Below are 13,185 nucleotides of genomic sequence, written 5' to 3' on the forward strand. Positions count from 1 at the left end.
CTCCTACTGAGCACCAGCAGGACCTGGACCACTTAAAGCCCTGTGTACAGTCACTGTCTACACCATTCATTGCCTGTCTTCCAATAATTTAAGTTAGAAATATGAGTGTATGTGGTAAACCTTGCGCCTTCTCCTCTAATAACATATTTTGCCTGTGAAAAGTTTACAGAAATTAACCAGGAAAAAGATCTCTATAAATGTGCAGATATTGTTGCAAACACACCAACTTCGGAAGATAATCCTTATTCCAGGGGCTGAAATTTGCAATGGGCCAATGATATAGCATCAGATAATTACTGCACCATAGTGGTAAGTATGGGTATGATATTACTACAATGGTTTTGATACAAAAATCCTAAGGCCCTCATTGTAGGTGACTCCAAAATAGTGATGAGCTGTTAACTCACGTGGAAATACAAATACTGTGGGTAGTTTTCAGGTGCAAGAAGATTGTATACCAGAATATCAGAGTGAATACTGGTAAGCATAGATTTACTATTCTTAGCTACAAACCTTCAACATATTTAAATCATCAAGATACATGTATGTTAACTAAAGTAAACCTATGCTCACCTATATAAACATACCTTCACAATACTTTTGCCACAGTATTCTTGCCTTGCTATGTTCTGTAGTCGATATGCTTGTGGAATATCGTTCAGCAGTGTGGTATAATGGATTTGCAAAGCACTGTCATTTGCTAAGAAATTGTCACAGTTTGCAGCAAAGGCTATTGGCGTTGCATTATTATTAGCAATGCCGATAGCTCAAACCTTTAGTAATGCTAGACCTATTGCATTGCAAATGCTTCTTTCACTCTCTCTTCCTCTCTCATACTGGTTATGGGTGAGAAAAATATTTTTCTAATCTTTTACAAACATGTCATTGCCTTTACTATGGCAAAGCATCCATGATGTGACCTTTGCCAAGGGACTGGTTTGTTGACAGAGCCATCAAGAAGGTTAACATTAATGGGGAGATTTTCTTAGTAGTTGCTTATTTAGGGTTTACAAAGCCAGTCAATGCATTCCGTGGCTTTGTAAAGAAATGTACAGCAAAGCAGTAGTTTGCGTTGTGTTAAATTTCTTAGTGGTAGGTGTTACTGTGCTTCCACCCATGGATTTCATGCAATTCTAGATTTACTAAGATTTGTAATGCTAGAAATTGGTGAAAAACTGGTATGCCTACCACAGAGACGCATAACGAGGAGAAAAATATTTATTTCTCCTTGTTATATCCTCTTTCTATGTGTAATGCATTTTGCATCATGCATAAAAAGGGGAAGATGCTTCTTTGGAGTGTTTTTCTGCCGGAAGATCTCCATTACAGCACAAACACAATGCTGTCTGTAACGCAGGCACCCTTTGCAAGGCTGCTTGTATTGGCAGTAGGCAGGCTTAATTGCATCAGCACAGGCAGAGATCTGAAGACCGCCATATCTTAGTAGATATGGCACTTTTCAGCCCTCTTCCTTTCACGCAACGTAGCAAAGTGACTTGCCTTGCTGCAATGCATTGTGTGAATTCTTAATGAATCTGCCCCTAAATATTACACTGTGAGCCAAGGTATGGCGATTATAGAACATCAAATAACTTAAGCAGAGAGGACAAATCTGAACAATACTGTAAAGACAGTATGACCAGGAAACCCCCTCTAATCGACGGTCAATCTTCTTCATCCATGGGAAGACCTACCAAAACAAACCTGGCTGCTCTTCAATGACACTCTGTTTTTAGTTAAGGAAGAAATTAGCAGTAACCAAACAATCAAATACTGAAAAATGAAATACAAAGTTGTTTATTAAATAAATATCAATATCAATTATAAGCGGTATCCCAATACCGCAGAAAACGCTTTGTCATCAACATATTTCATTAAACTTGATTACAGCAATTAACAATCTTATTGTTTGATGCTGCCAGGGTGCAAATGCTTAGGGTCTGTGAGGACCAGATGGGCCCTGGCAATTTGGTATTAAAAGCACAATAGTACACAAAGTCTGTTGGAGAGCATCCATGCCACCATGCTCCTACTGCTGCCTCCTTGAAGAGTACATCCTATTCTCATACGCAAATGCTACCATCTTCTGATGACGTTTATCATTGCTAAATCTTATAGCACATATTGGTTTTCTTACTATTAACTATAATGGGATTTCTGACCACTAACATAGTAAAGAGGCTTCCTACCACACATCACTTAGGATAGTAAAGAGGGTTCCTACCACACATCACTAAGGCAAAGTGCTCACCAGAGCTTCATAGATATATTGTTGGCATGTAAAACCTGAGCTTGGACAGAGATAATATCCTCACAGATCATTCAAGAGGAGATTAATATCTCTTGGGTTTGTAATGTTATCCGACTGTACATGAATTACTCTCTTGGTAAGCTTAACAATTCTTCATTTATTGCCTTGCAGGGACTCTTTAAAAAGAGTAATTAATGAAGGCTGGTCATGCAGATGTCCATGTAAGCTTCCCACAGAATGGGAAAGAGTTTATCGAGGAGGCTCTTGCGGTGGCTGATCATTACGCAATGCTGGTACCTCATCTTCTGTGTTTGAGTAGTGTCCTCATCCAGCCCGTTGTTACTATTTGCCTCTTCTTCCTGTCCTCATCAATATTTCTTTACTCTGCCTGTTTTTGGATTCAGCTGCAATCTTCACAGATAGTTTTATCAATAGGCTGTCAGTCCTCTTTACCCAGTTCTTCTTTCAGAGAGTCCTGACTTCCAGCGACACACCTTTACCTTGCCGATGTCTAGCTCTATTAACAATTGTTTTCAACTGTCCTTTCACAGTCTTGCATACCATATATGTACAAGACCTTTTCACCCAGTGATTCACCGTGTCTCTCTCTCGCCTATGAGTCTTCACTGTGCTGGTGTAGGGCATGTCCATAGTGGTTGCACCTGGGTAGACCAGCATTCCCTCTAGTAGTCTACTTCGCCCAGTGCTTCTTCGCTCATTGGCAGCCATGTTCAGTAATTTATATGGTGCCTGCCTTCCTCTAGCGGTCACTTTACTCCAACCCTTTTTGATTGATGCACCTTAATTCTGCAAGTGCCTGAGGCCTGCTTGGAGCATATAATTCTCCAGCGATTCTTTTCTTATGCACCTACCTGTCCGGCATCTATATACATCCACTGCAGGTGTTTATCCTGTCCATGAAGTTTACATTCAATGCATTCCTTGGTCTTTGCCCTTTGCCACCAAGAAACCCCTTAACATAATACATGCCCGTAATATTTGTCCAATTCAGCCTCATACTAGCAGCCCCCCTACAGTTATGCCTACGGTAGAGTATAGACACTGCAAAGATCTGCAGTATGTTATCTAGCTTACATTGGCAATCAAAAGCAGTTCATGAAGTAACTCACTATCTTATAAAATCCACTGGCCTGGAACTAAGAATTTGGAGACTCCATCTCTATCATTAAATGTGGAGTTGAATGCTAGTGATGGAGATTAGCTGGGAAAATTAAAGATGGATGACGTTAGCGTTGGACTGGGGCGGCAGTGATGAGTAGAAGCTGATAAAGAGGAGCTGTGTAGGTGTGAGTGAATGGAAACACAGAGAATTTCCCTTGCCCAGTCCAAAATGTAATTGACTCTGGCTTATTTACGTGTAACCTAGTCCAATTCTGCTCATTCTGTTGGCATTAGAAAGATGCAAAGGTAAGTCGAACCTGAAAGAAAAAAGACAATAACTAATGATGCCTCAGTTTGAAAGTTTTCAGACATTGAGTAGTTTGTCTCAGAGGAGAGGGATTGCTTTCAGAAAGCATTCCATAGGGTGGCTTTGCAAGTTTGGAATTGGTGACATGAAGCATAGAAGCTTTCCCTTTGAGAGGAACTTAGTCAGGGGCTAACCCCACTACTGGAAGGTCCACCTGACTCTTTGAAACCCAAGAGCTTAAGAGTCTTGGACTGGTTTGAGTCTGAGTTGCCAATCGGCAGGTTCCTCAGGGCCACCGGTGTCAAAATCCATCCTCATAAGTGCAAAATAAAGAGGAATCTCTCTATCAGTGAGCAGGTTTCCACTGTTAGTGTCAACTCAGGTGGGTGAGTGTAGGACACTAGGAGGAGGGGGTATTTACTAGAAGATGCTGGAGCATGGTGTTACGTCAAATTTGGGAATGCCATGCTCTGACATTTTCCTGCAAAATGCAGGACATCTTCCTGCACATAAACAATCAATAACGGTGATTTGTTCTTTCTATGTATGTTGCAGAATGTAGCACACATAGAAAGAGCACAACATTGGAAGAAATTAATCATTTATTTTTGTATCACCATCCTAAGACCAGGTATTGCCCCGCCTTAGTTTTTGGCGTTGCCCTAGCCTTTTAAATCTGGGGCAGCATCAAAAAACAATGGGTGTTGCTGTGGAACACCCACAGAAACACCCAATGCCAGCCCCTTTGCCGCAGCAGACTGGGGGCATATTTACAGGGTGGCGTTAATTCACTTTAAGTGGCTTAGCACCACCTTGTAAATATGGTGACTGGTGCAACGCCACCGGAGCATCAGAAAAAGTGACACTTCGGTGACGTTAGGGGCTTGTAAATATGCCCCTGGGTGGGATTTAGTTTCACCACCATGAGGTAAGTGCTGCTCATGATATTGGCCCACAACCATGACAAATCACTCCTCCTTTCTGAAAGGGAATTATGTCAAATCTTATGATTTTAAGTGACCTTTTGCGATTAGATAGACCTCACACCTATTCACATGATCTCACTGCATCCTCACTACTAATTATGCCACCAATCTAGAAGAGATGTTGGACACTTCTGGGATATGGCCCACCCACTTATGGCCCACCTTGAACAGGAGAGATGCAACAGTCCAGGGCGACGAGAAAAAGATGAAACATTAACATGTCTGAATGTTTACCACAAGGGTCATTTTGGGAGGTGCGCCATGTTCATGTGTTAAAGGAGAGTTGTAATTAGTTTAAGGGTAAGCCATTGCATTACTGTGGATGTGTAAATCAAGTTACTGGAGGATGACATTTAAATGAATGGGTATGTGTTTTCATTGTATGACTTGTATATTGGGTGTGCTACCGCTTGATAACAGGTGCAGGTACTAAGTTTATTCTTTATTTCCTCAGAATACACATTACACTTTGGACCAGGAATATAGGTCCACTAGCATACATGTTAGCACTAGCCCAACAGAACTTGCCTCTGAGGTGCAATCCCTTGCTATCTGAAGTCACTGGTGTAATTTGTGTATTTGCGTGGACTTCGAATTAAGCTTGTTACGCAAAATTATCAGAAGTACACCAGTCACGTAGGAACACCATCATGTACAGTAATATATATACAGAGAGAAAGCACAGGAGCAACCAGAACGTGAATGTCTGTTGTTTGTACATAACACTAAGGGGGAGTGAGAAGCAAGAGATTAAGGATGCCCTCAGCTTCCCAATCTATACAAATCCTATCAAAATGAGAGGGGTATCCTACCTTATATGTCCCCTGAAGGGTGGTTAAATGTGGGACCCTAGGAATTGTTTAGATTATTTTTAAGGTTCCTCGCCTACAGGTACCACCCGTGGCATGCTTTATCACTGGATACTCACCCACTACACCAGTGTGAGTGGGTGAGCTCAGCACAGGTTTTAAGAGCAGCACTTGTTCTAAAGGGATCTATAGTTACAATTGTTTGTGGATCCTCTAATGTACTCTTTATTGTGAGTTTGTTGGCAAGATTAAAATCAGGTTTAAAAGCTGATGTTGTTATCTTATATTTTGAGCCAAACATCACAGTTCTGCGTGTTTCAGCCCTGCTCACTGCCCATCTGGGTCACTGGGCTTTCTTCAGGACTCCTATGATTTATAATCTATTACTATCAATGGTAATTAACCAATCTCTCATGCAGTATAATGGTGCGAAAATATCACACATCAGAACCATGCAGTTATGCAGAAAACCATAAACGGAATGTCCCTATGTTTGTGTGAAACAGCAAGAAAAAGACACATTTACAACTTTTTGTATTGTCGTGTACCATATTTCATATTGGAATCGGTTGTATGTGTCAAGTCATGCACACTCGTTAAATCCCTTCACTCCACTGGAGTGAGAATCATTTTCATGTGATCACAAATGTATTTACATGCAATGCACTGTGAAGTATAAATACACTTGCATGCAAGATCACTAAGTATCAAGACCTAAGTAGCCCAATTATATTTTAAGGACCTATAAGGTCTCGGGAGGTGAGCTGGCCCTGTAGTCACACACTGTAAGGAGAAAAGCACAGGTTTGTTTTCACAGGTTCCATAATGCCAACAAAGTCAAGATTGCCCTATGATATATGCTTCAGAGACTTACTTAATCAAGAGTCCATGCACTGCATATTATCTATTGTGTATCCTCTAACCCCCACATGTTGCCTGCTCCAAGAGGCGCTACAGGTTTTAAACTGGTTGTGGAGACATCGCCACAAGGCGCGTGCCCCAGTGACGCTTCTCCGACCCCACTGTGTGCAACCGGGGCTCATCATGCATGCACGAGCCGGCACTAAAGCACAGGGGAATGCTGGAAAATGAAGTGTTGACCCCCGCACGAGTTAGTAACTACCTTGGTTCCTATAGTTAGTGGATTCCTAGCACACCTAGCCCATCTGGCTGGTTATTATCATAGCAATTCTTAAAAATGTTCTGACCCTGACCCGATTTTCATTTGTTTAGTGCAGTATATCCTAATATGATATCCTCCAAACGGTTAACTGCACTAGACCATGATATAGTTAAAGGTAATGATTGCGGTGTAGGGAGATATCAATAAGTTACATCCTATGTAGCATGGTGTGTTGTGTCCCCAGACCTGGCATTATGGTACGTGGAACATCATACTCTCCAGGTTTACAAACATGTGCTAAAACTAGCAATAAGTAGATAGATATTACTGATAATCACGTACTGGGATCAGCACATAATGTTTTGTTCATGAACAGTCAGATTGTCCTCATTACAGAAATTCCAGGCGGAATCTTTGACTGAGAATTTAAGTGCCAGGGATTACCCAGAACAGATAATTCAACTACCAAGAAAAGGGCTAGAAATGAGAACTCTTAGAGGCTTCTAACAGATTGAGTCAAAAACCTACTTTGATGTGCTTCGCAACATTTAATGTTCCATCAGACAAGGTGATGAAGATTATAAGAAAGAAATGGTGCATACTCAACACAGGGACAAGAAATTGGGACTACACCCTTTTCACCCTATTTTCCCACAAAAGGGCAAAGAGTATTATAGATACCTTGGTACACACGATACCTAGAAAACGAAATAAAATGGAATCCACTATACATAGATACCTAGGACTTCCGGCAGTGGTGGGACATTATCCGCGTGGACAATGCAGTGTGTGGCATCTCACCTCCCCACAAAGATAATTGACCTAGGACTACCAAACCTCTGGCAGATTAGAAAACACACTAACTGCAATTCACAAGTGATATACATATGAGCACATGCCCAAGAGGATACAGCTGAATTAGCATTTACAAGCAGAAACATGTCGACCACATATTCACTTTAAACCTAGGATATGGTTGGCTCAATCTAAAAGCCAGCACTTGTCTGCCTCTCTTGTTTTTAATGATTGTAGGCTGCCCTGTTATTAAAATGATATCTGGGGATAGCTTCCCATCTTATAAATTTGCACCATCCCTTGCTCTGACACACTGTCCAACAAAAATCCTGCTCCACTGTAGTTAAGGCGTTGTAGCACACCAGGGAGGCACTCAGTCTCCCTGGTGGGAACCCAATGATGAAGCATGTCACCAACTAGGTTGATGAGTGAGGGTTCTTTTATAAAATAGAGGTTTTTTTCCCACACACTTGCCCCACCCTTGGTTATCATGTTAATTCATTTACATTAGTTGTCACTCTTTTGTTGATTGAGAGTATTTATCGGGGGAAGAAGAGTGATTTCCTCTCCCTTTCTCTCTTGTTGTTTGTTACACACTCTAATGCACAACTCAGGAATATCAATTCTGAAAAATATTGGTGAAGCTCTATATATTTCCACCTGTGCAAGGAAGATAAATTGTCTTTTTCGTCCTCATATTTAAAGTAGCCCATTTTTTCAGGAATGTCATCTCCAATAATGTGTATACCCTTCTCTCCCATTCAGACGATCTGGGTCTCCCAGAGCTCTGCCGAGATGCCGCAATTGGGAGTCGGGGTTCCACAGGGCTCTGTGTTGAGCCCGTCGCTGTTTACCATCTTTATGTCCCCTCTGGCGGCGGCGGTGGAGGCGTATGGGGCCCAGATCGTGTCCTACGCCGATGACACGCAACTCCTCTTCACGTGCGGTAAAGACCAGGCATGGGACGGAGAGAGTATTCGGGGCTGTCTGGGAATGGTCTTCGACTGGTTCCAGCGGAACAGTCTGAAAGCCAACTCCAGTAAGTCGGAGGTCTTATTCTTTGGCTGTGCCACCGACCCTGAGTGGCGGCAATGGTGGCCGTCTGACATGTGTCCTCCCGCACAGCCATCACTGGTCGCCAAAAACCATGGTGTCAAGCTGGACAACAAGCTTTCATTGAGAACTCATGTCCTCGGTCTGGCCGGCACCTGTTTCGGCATTTTGAAGATGCTCCGCAAGTTCCTTCCATTGCTGTCTGTGGAGCATAGGCGGATTACGGTGCAAGCGCTCATTGGATCCAGGTTGGATTACGCCAATGGCCTCTTTCTTGGCCTCCCTGATTATCTGGTCCAGCGCCTGCAGGTGGCACAAAACTCTGCTGCCCGCGCCAACTTTGGCCTACATAGGCGAGCACGTGCTTCTGGGTTGCAGCAGACGCTCCACTGGCTGCCCATCCGGAAGCGGATTATGTTTAAATCTCTGACGCTGATGCACAAAGCATTGCATGGCTCAGGCGCTGGGTACCTGCAGGGGAGGTTGGCCTTTTATCGCCCAGCCCGCTCACTGCCGTCTGAATCTCTCTTCACTGCTGTGGTTCCGCGTGTGAGGAAGGCCCGCACTGGGGGGCGCTCTTTCAGCTTCAAGGCACCCCAGTTGTGGAATTCGCTTCCACTGGCGCTACGCAGCACCTCCAATCTGCTTCAGTTCAGGAAGAGCCTGAAGACTTGGCTTTTTAATCTCTAGTTCTTTCTGGTGGGCCTTTTTCTTTCTCTTGTATCTGTTTTTCCTTGTTATATTGTTTTACACTGAGCTGCCTGTGGAAAGCGCCGGGACACTCTTTTAGAGTAGCCGTGCGCTATATAAACTTACTATAACATAACATTACTATAACATAACATAACTCCACCTGAAGGTTTGCGACCACACCATAAAAAATCTGTATCAGTAGTGGATCTTCCCATAGACTACGAAACTTGAAAATCCCCTCTCCTCTAATTAGTATTGTAAATGTTGTTTCTGTTGGTATCCGCTTCCCCCACTGTCCTCTTCAACCGCTGCCTCATTGATTTTGGCTGTATGGTTGCTAAGCAAGAGGTTTTTAAAGACAAATTCTATGTTTGATGGCTTAGACAGCCTCAACATGGATGTTTATACAATTCTTTCAAGACCTGCCTTGGTTTGTCTTGAGGCTAAATAATGACAATTTCAGCTCTATTTAAAAACACAAACGCATGGAAAATATTTAATTGAGCCTGGGTGTAATGGCCAGTTTTATGACTTATACTCTGCCCACAAGTGCTCTTTGTAAACTACCCTGATAGGGTATATTTAAAGTGATCGGATGGCAAGGGGGAGAACAGTGTATTGGTTTATTAGAGATAATAATATGTCATTTGCAGACAACATTGCTATGATCTCCACTAAGAGATAACCTAGTGCTTTTAATAGCTGGGTTGGTCCTACTGACAATTAAAGGCGACTCTAATACCAAGGCGATACAAAGTTAGGGAGCAAACCTGACTTGTACCTTGCTAATTTGCAAAAGTATACAGAATGAACCTCACACGGGACTATTACAGTAAGATTTTGATAATGAAGTTTCACTTTCTTCATAAATTCGGGCCAATATCGAACAATAACCAGCAAAAGGTTACTCATTCTGTCACGTGAAAGGGATATAAAAAATACAATAAAAATTTTTTTATATCCTTTTTTTCCTGCCTACATTAATTTATTCCTATTATTTCTTACATTCTGCCCTAGCAAATATCTAGCTCAGGTATCATGTATCAACTGGTGAAAATTCAGTTGGAGCCCATTGAGCAACATTTTAGCAGATATAGCAACCTACATTTTTGGCATCTTATGGAGTCATGCTCAGAATTCGAGATTACTCTACAGACCATAACCAAGGATTTTTAAAATTTGATGGGTATGGTTGCAAGTTTCGTTCGCATGAGAAAACATTGCTGTGAGTAAATGGAATGTATGTAGCTAGGAGGCCTTATAAACCAGAAAGTCATTCATTCCTTTCCGATTTTTCAAATGCTTATTTGATGTCCTGTTCTGCTTTGAGTTCTTCATCCATATCCACTCTGGCCTGTGCAATTAAAAGAGCCTCAAAGGTGAGTAAGCATTTTTTCTTTCCTCCTCTCTTGTTTAAGGTTTGTTTTGGTAAGTAACTTAAAGATGCCTAATCATTAGTGATATTTATTGGGTTGTTGATTGTATCACCAGCAAGAGTTTTAAGAGATGTTTGACACAATCACAAATGCTTTTACAACACATGTCATTACAATACGGGTAATACAATGAAACTGTTGTTATCACATATTCCATTACCATACAAGTTGTTACAACGACTTGAATCAGGACAAAGTTGGACTTTGGAATAGTATATATTACTTTTCCAACTCCAGTCTGTGCAACAGTATGGAAGGTGTTGGATTTAAAATCCAACAACACATTTCCTAATGCAAGTCATTGTAACGACTTGTGTGGTAATGGAACATGTGGTAATGGATTGCGTGGTAACAATCTTTTGTTGTACTGCCTGTCTTGTAATGGTACTGTGTAGTTCTGGCTGCGTAGTAAAGGCTGTGTCCCATTTTAAGAATCAGGACCTTTCCTTTTCCAGGTTTTTTCTCTGCAGTCTTCCTTTCTTTCCCTCTGTTTATAGTGCTTGTCTCTTAGCAGGAGTTTAGAACACTCTACATTCATTGGGTTTTTAATGAGATCAGTCTGTATAAGGTAGGAGAATTATTTAATGCCTGCGCCAGAGAGTCCTTTTCAAAGAAGAGTTTCAGGTTACTCGTATAGTCATCATCTGGAGAACCGGGTCTTCAAAATACTTTATTAAAGAAAGGAGAGTTATCAGTGTTTTTATTTGCGTAAAAGACAAGGCAACTATTTAATGTAAGAATGCTTTGTGCATTATCAAATATTCCAATCCTATAAATGTGCTGTTTACTCAGGACATGTGTGTATATTTCCTGTCAGTGTGATGGAAAATTAGATAAAGGTTAACAAAACATAGCCCACACAGGCTTTTCCATTGTTTCCCTGTCCTACAGGCATCTATGTTATTTTTCTTAAATTTTCCCAGAAGGTTGTGGGTCCATTACCAGTCTTCCATCTATTTAAAATTCAAATGGAATTTATTTATTAAGGAATTCTCTTCTAGTAGGAGAAGAAGCTTTGTTCCAAGTCATGGATCTGTATGTTGCACCTCATTCTTCATATTGTCCCTTGGCCTGTAAATCCACATTCACTAATCAGCTGTTGCCTCATTTTGGTAGTGAGAGACCTGTGAGAGAGCTGTTGATAGAAATTGCCTTTCTGTATGTTTTGCCTTGATTTCCACGAATTAAATTTCCTTTCTTTACCTAGTCATGGAGTTGTTTTGTCTTCTTAATGATCAAACAACATATCACAGACAATAACTGCCTTTATATTGACATGGTTGAATAATAGACAAGACAAAAATAGGATAGTGTAATTGAGGCCTTGTTATTCCCTTTAACTCCTCATTCAGCCCACCAACCTTCTTCCCTCCACATCTGCCCAAGCGCACATCACTGTTGTCTAGGTTGTTAAATTAGTTCCCAAACAACTCATCAGCATCAGAATTGTACTGTAACTTGAGACACCAATGCGTTTCCCAGACCCTGGGACAATTAAGGCATTTGAAGTATGTGATAATTTTATTGTATTTTGTTATTTAAGCAAATGAGGATGGCTAGGTGGTTCATAAATTATCCATAACAGCACAAGGACTGTGTAGTAGATTACTAATGACTTGCGTTGTCCCTGCGTTATGCAAGTTGTGGCAAGGATTCGCAAGTCCTTAACTGGGATTTACTAAGCCACCCAAAGTAACTAATGCTGTCTTGCGTTACTTTGTGTCAAGTAGGCCAGTGGCGTAACACAAAATGATTGGGCCCCGTCTGCAAAATGTGATGAGGGGCCTGTCGTCTCTCAGATTGCACAGATATTCATTGGTCTTGGGTCCAATGGGTCCCACTGAAGGTTTGGGGTCCACCTATGTTGCAGGTGGCCTGCTTGTGGAAGCAGACTGACTTTCCTAATCGCTTTTCTATTTCTTAGTCCATGCCATTGCATGCATTGTGCAAGGCGTGTAATGGCACAGCTTTGGGACGTGAGGGGCCCCCCTCCAAAACAAACAACCCTGGGGCCTCCGCATTGTGGGGCCCTCAGTTATGCTCCTGGGGTAGGCATTACTTGGGTGGAGCATGCACATCCTCATGCATCCATCCATGTATTTCAATGCAATCCCAGATTTACAAAGAATTGTAAACCTGGGTTTATGCCAATATGGTGCGCCTACCCGACAGATTTGTAGCGAGAAGAAATATCTTTATTTCTCTTGGTTGATTCCTCTTTTCATGTGTGCTGCATTCTACAGTAACATACCAGGAGGAATATGCCTCTAAGAATTGTTTTGTGAAAAAAAGTGTTCCTTCCTGCACAAAAACAATCCTGCGTACACCCTTGCACTATGGTGGAAGAGTGCCTGCATTGAAGCTAGACAGCATACAGTGCGCCAGCTCAAGGAGAGAGCAGAAATGCTCCATATCTTTGTAAGCATGGAGGTAACAAAGAAAGAAAGAAAGAAAGAAGGCAAACGAAGGAAAGGAAAAGCAAAGAAGGCAAAAAAAGAAGGAACAAATAAATTAAAAAAGAAAGTATAAAAGAATAAAAGAAAAGAAGGTAGAAAGAAGGGAAGAAAGAAAGAAAAATGAAAGACAGCAAAAAGGGAGAAAGTAAGAATG

Source organism: Lissotriton vulgaris, chromosome 8 (genome assembly GCF_964263255.1).
Source record: "Lissotriton vulgaris chromosome 8, aLisVul1.2, whole genome shotgun sequence".
NCBI classification, from domain to species: domain Eukaryota; kingdom Metazoa; phylum Chordata; class Amphibia; order Caudata; family Salamandridae; genus Lissotriton; species Lissotriton vulgaris.